This window comes from Cervus canadensis, chromosome 20 (genome assembly GCF_019320065.1).
Source record: "Cervus canadensis isolate Bull #8, Minnesota chromosome 20, ASM1932006v1, whole genome shotgun sequence".
In the NCBI taxonomy this organism is placed as follows: domain Eukaryota; kingdom Metazoa; phylum Chordata; class Mammalia; order Artiodactyla; family Cervidae; genus Cervus; species Cervus canadensis.
The window spans coordinates 18,480,438-18,486,132 of NC_057405.1; the positions used below are offsets into that span (position 1 = coordinate 18,480,438).

The 5,695-nt window shown below is 30.7% G+C and overlaps 1 non-coding gene across 1 annotated transcript; it reads right to left on the bottom strand.

The window, feature by feature from the left end:
• Nucleotides 1-3,422: 3,422 nt before the first annotated feature.
• On the bottom strand, nucleotides 3,423-3,563 carry LOC122422953. Its single transcript, XR_006264039.1, has one exon. It is a non-coding gene; the product is annotated as a U4 spliceosomal RNA (small nuclear RNA).
• Nucleotides 3,564-5,695: the final 2,132 nt, after the last annotated feature.

The window sequence follows — 5,695 nt, forward strand, 5'->3', positions numbered from 1 at the left end:
AACAAAAAAGGGTGCCCACTCTCACCACTTACCTTTAGCATAATATTGACATTCCTAGTCACTTCAGACTAACTGGGTAAACAAATGCAAGACATTTAATTTGGAAAGAAGAAATAAAACCATCAGCATTTGCAAATGATATATAGTATACATGGAAAAACCTAAAGAATCTACCAGAAAACATTATAACTAATAAATTCAATGTTACAGGATACAAAACTAATATGCAGAAATATGTTGCTTTTTTTTATACATTAACTAAGGGAGATTTCAAGAAAACAATCACATTTATAACTACATAAAACAGAACAAAATACTTAGGAATGGGTTTATATAAGGATGTGAAAGACCTACACTCTAAAAATGAATATTATGCAAGAAAAACATAGAAGATAATACAAATAGAAAGAAAAATAACTCATATTCATGGACTAGAAGAATTTATATGATTAAAATACCCATACGCGTTCCAAGTAACCCACAGATTTTATGCAATCCCTATAAAATACCCAAGACATTTTTTACAGAACTAGAATAAGTAAAATTTGTATGGAACCAAAAAAGACCTCAGATAGACAAAACAATATTAAAAAAAAAGAAGAAGAAGAAGAAGAAAAAGAACCAAACTAGAGATACTTATTTTCCCTGATCTCAAACTGCAATACAAATCTATGGCAATCAAAACTATATGGTACTGGCACAATAACAGATGCATAGGTCAAGGAAACAGACTAGAGGATGCAGAAATAAATTGATATACATATGATCAACCAACCTATGATGATGGAAGTAAGAATTTCCAATAGGAAAAAGGCAATTTCTTTCATAAGCAGTGTTGGGGAATCAGGGAACCACATGTGAAAGCTATATTGTTTTATTACTACATATATAAAAATAAACTCAATATGAATTTAATACTTAAACTGAAAACCTAATATCATAAAAATCCTGTTAGAAAGCACAGAGAATACACTCTTTGACATCAATTTTAGCAATATTTTTTTATATGTCTCCAGGCAAGGGGAACAATAGCAAACATAAACAAAATATTTTTAACAATACCAATAAACAAATGAAGAAACAAAATGAAATAAAAATAAGCAAAATAAAACATAAACAAGTAAATATAATCTTAAACTTAAAAGTTTTTGCATAGAGTGGGGAACCATCAATACAAGAAATGCAAACTGCTGAATAAGAAAATATATTTGCAAACAATGTGTTCAATAAAGGGTTAATATTCAAAATACATAAAGATCTCACTCAACTTAATGTTAAAAATTGAACTTGATTAAAAAATAGACAGAGGACTTGAATATATGTGTTTCCAAAGAAGACCAACCACCTGTCTTTCTGAAGAAGACAGATGACCAACAAGCACATGAATAGCTTCTCAACATCAATAGTCAACAGGGAAATGCAAATCAAAACCCCAAGGAGTTATCATCTCACACCTGTCAGCACGCATGCTGTGTGCTAATTCGCTTCAGTCATGTCGGATTCGTTGTGACCCCATGGACTATAGTTTGCCAGACTCCTATGTCCAGGGATTCTCCAGGCAAGAACTCTGGAGTGGGTTGCTGTGTCCTCCTCCAGGAGATCTTCCCAACACAGGGATCAAACCCACGTCTCTTTCATCTCCTGCATTGGCAGGCAGGTTCTTTACCACTAGCACTACCTGGGATGACTATTGTCAATAGTGCAAAACATTACAAGTGTTAGTAAGGATTTGGAGAAAAGAGATCCCTGATGTAGTTTTAGTCAGAATGTAAACTGTCACAGCCATTGAGGAAAACAGTAGGGAGGTTTCTGGGGGGAAAAAAAAGAAAGAAAAAAAATTATAATAGATATCCAGCATTGCAACCATACAGATCAGCAATTCATCTCCTGGGTATTCATCTTAACATAGCATAAACTCTAACTTGAAAAATTTATCACTCCAATTTTTACAGCAGCATTTTGAAGATAGCCAAGACAGGAAAGCAATCTAAGTGCCCCATGAGTATATAAATGAATAAAGAACATGTGAGAAAAATATAATGGAATACTACTCAAGTACAGCGGTGGTGGTGGTTTAGTCGCTAAACTGTGTCTGCCTCTTGCAACCCCATGAACTCTAGTCCTCCAGGTTCCTCTGTCCATGGGATTCTCCAGGCAAGAACACTGGACTGAGTTGCCATTTCCTTCTACAGGGTATCTTCCCAACCCAGGAATCGAACCTGGGTCTTCTGCATTGCAGGCAGATTCTTTACTGACTGAGCTACAAGGGAAGCCACTCAAACATAGGAAGAATGAAATATCGCCATATTGCCATTTGTGAAAAATGGATGGATGTGAAGGGTATTATGAAATAAGTCAGATAGAGAAAAATAAATAATGGATATTTTCACTTATATGTGGAATTAACATATAAAAGAATGAATACATAGAACAGAAACAGACTCACAGATATAGGGAATAACTAGTGGTTACCAGAGGGAAATTGGCAAAATGGGTGAAGGAAGTTAAGAAGTAAATACTACTAGGTATACAATAAGTTAGTTATAAGGATGTACTTTATGACACGGGGAATATGATCAATATTTTTTAACACCACTGTGTGGAACACAGTCTATAAATTATTGAATCCCTGTACTATGTAATTGAAGCTAATATTATATTACAATATCTTAAGTCTGCTATGTTTCAATTTAAAAAATTGGCTTCTAACAGTTAAGTACCAGATTATTCAGATCAACTCTGATTTTGAAGAAAAAAAAAAACAAAAAAACAGTAACACGATAATTCACCAAATAGTGAACTCAGAACAATTTGGATAACTAAGTGATAGACCATATATAAACAATGTATAAGAGAGATTGGGAAAACGATTACAATGTGTTATGATTTTATTCTGTTCTTTGACCTAATTATCTGTTATTTCATTAAGTGTGGGTATCTGAAGAGCTGAATATATATTTTGCCTTAGTCTTTGGATCCATTCTTTCCAAAATGAGAATTCAGAGTCTGATTCAGGATGTCATCTACACTTCAGGAGTATTAATAAAGCTGAAAGAGAAAAAATACCCTCATAAAATCAGCTTTAAAAAATTTAATTTATTGTTAGTATCAATATTTTCCATTGCTTGTGGCCATAACTATGATACAAAACAAAATCAAAACATCTCTCCAAGAAGATAGAGTGATGCTGTGATCATCACAGCCTCAAATATTTTATAAATATTTGTTATAAAAATTATATAATAAACAAGGGTCATCAAAAGTCATAAAGTAATAATTCAAAAGTAAAAATAAAATTGACAAAAATAATCTTTCTAAAGATCCCAAATAGAAGTTTTCAGACATGGAATTTTTAAATTGTTATGCTTACTATTGTAAGGAAATTTTATTTTATTTATTTATTTATTTATTTTTTTATTCAGTCTCCGTAGAGACTGTCAAAAATTGCCAATGCCGACTATATTTCAAGTCGTCACGGCGGGGTATTGGGAAAAGTTTTCAATTAGCAATAATCACGCCTCGGATAAACCTCATTGGCTACGATACTGCCACTGCGCAAAGCTATAAGGAAATTTTAAACTTTGAGATTATTTTGCAGAAAAATGGGGATATGAAAGGAACCAAAAAGATGTGTAAAAATTTTTTGTCATACTGAAATCCAGAGCACCAAAACTAGTCTAACTACAGATTAGATGAAGTTTAAAAGAGATAACTAGAAGATAAGCCAGAAAAAACTGTCTAGATTAAAATTAAAGAATATAAGTACATTGCAAAAAGCATTAACATGCCATTAGAACTGAAGTAAAAAAGCTAGTGGGATGGAAGCAGTAGTTTGCTGGTAAAACTCAGGGAAACATATGAACATGTCCTGATTTTCTAATACTTGCTAAGTTCATCATTCTAGTGTTCCCACCATAGTTAATAAAACACTATCAAGTCACAAAATTCCCAAATTTGTACAGGTGCTTGGAGGCCATTATTAACTGGCTTCACAACAGCACTGAATAGAAGCAATATGTAGTAGCTAATAATATTCCAATGTTGATGCAAGATAGTAAGCCATGAATTCAAAGCACCATGAAGTCTCATCAGGACAAATTCTAAAAAAAATTAAACTGACATTTACATTATAGATATATAGATATAGGTATATATATAAACATATCTGGTAAAAAAAAAGAAAAAAAAAACAGTATTTAACACAGCTGAAAACACTTAAGGATAACAGATTTTTATCCAAAGATAACCATAAGAACAGCAGGCTATTTCTAAAATTAACTAATTTGTCAAAAAAATATAATATAAATACATCTGAATCCTGAAAGAAATCAACTGGTCTACATAGAATTCCTCACAGAGAAAAACAATCCTTAATAATCCAGTTTAAAAAAGAAAAAAAACAAAAAAACTTTTTGAAATAAGAAAATGTGTCAACAACAAATCTCCACTAAGGAAATATTGATAAAATTTTATTCAGTCAGAAGAATTTTGACCAGTAAATTTCAAAGAAAGCACAAAAAATAAATAAACATTAGAAAAAAGCATAAATATATGAAAATATAAATCATATTGGTCTCATAAAATAACACTGATATTTTAAGGAATACAACATAAAACAAATAACAATAATACAACTTAAATTTGGTAATAAGTAACTGGAGAAAAAAAAACATCCAAATGCCTCAAGTTTATCAAGAGTTCTTTAAACCATGAGATAATTAAGATGTATAGTATTGGTTTCAAGAAAGATAAATTATGAAATAGGGTAGAGAGACCAGAAACAGTATTATATATTAGGCCAATTTTTAAAAATCCATAATGATAATACAAATTACCTATGTCATACACCTCACACTGTGAGGTAAATTCAATTCAATGTGTAGTCTAGATCTCTACAGGATACATAAATTAGTACTTTTCTAGAATGTATAAATGTATACCTTCAGATCCTAAATTAAGAACAGATTATTTAATATTATTTATTATTTACACCAAAAGATTTTACCATAAAGGAAAAAGACTGATGCATTGACATTTAACACGTTATTTAAAAATTTAGGATTATTTTTCAAAGATAAACCAAAGGCAAAATATCTATTAAATTACATATGTATATATATATATATATATATATATATATATATATATATATATAATGTTTATGTATCTAATCATTATATGATGGACTACTGGTATAAGAAGTTAATCTTGAACAAAAGGGAAAATTCAAATGGCCAATATCCTGGTGAAAAGTTGGCAAATCTTATTAGTGAATAAAACAAACAAACAAGCAAACAAAAAACACAATTTAAAACAAAACTGTATTTTTAGAAGCCACATTCTCTAGACGTTAAATTAGTCTGACAATATCAAGTACTGTTTAGGATATGGGCAGTGGAAACTTACAGATTTGAACTGGAAGTGCATATTGGTATGTATAATTCATTTTAGCATAATGTTTAATAGGAGCTACTAAATTTAAGGATATTTGTATTTGCTTGGACTTACTAAAGATGAATATACACATACCTAACAGCATTGAAAATAAATATATATGCCATATGTATATATGTATCAATCAGAAATTCATGTGGCACAGTTACTAAAAGACATCTACAAGTATGCTCACAGCACCATTATTCATTACTAATTGCATCTAACATTTAAAATAGCCCAAATAGCCTTCAAGAGTCAG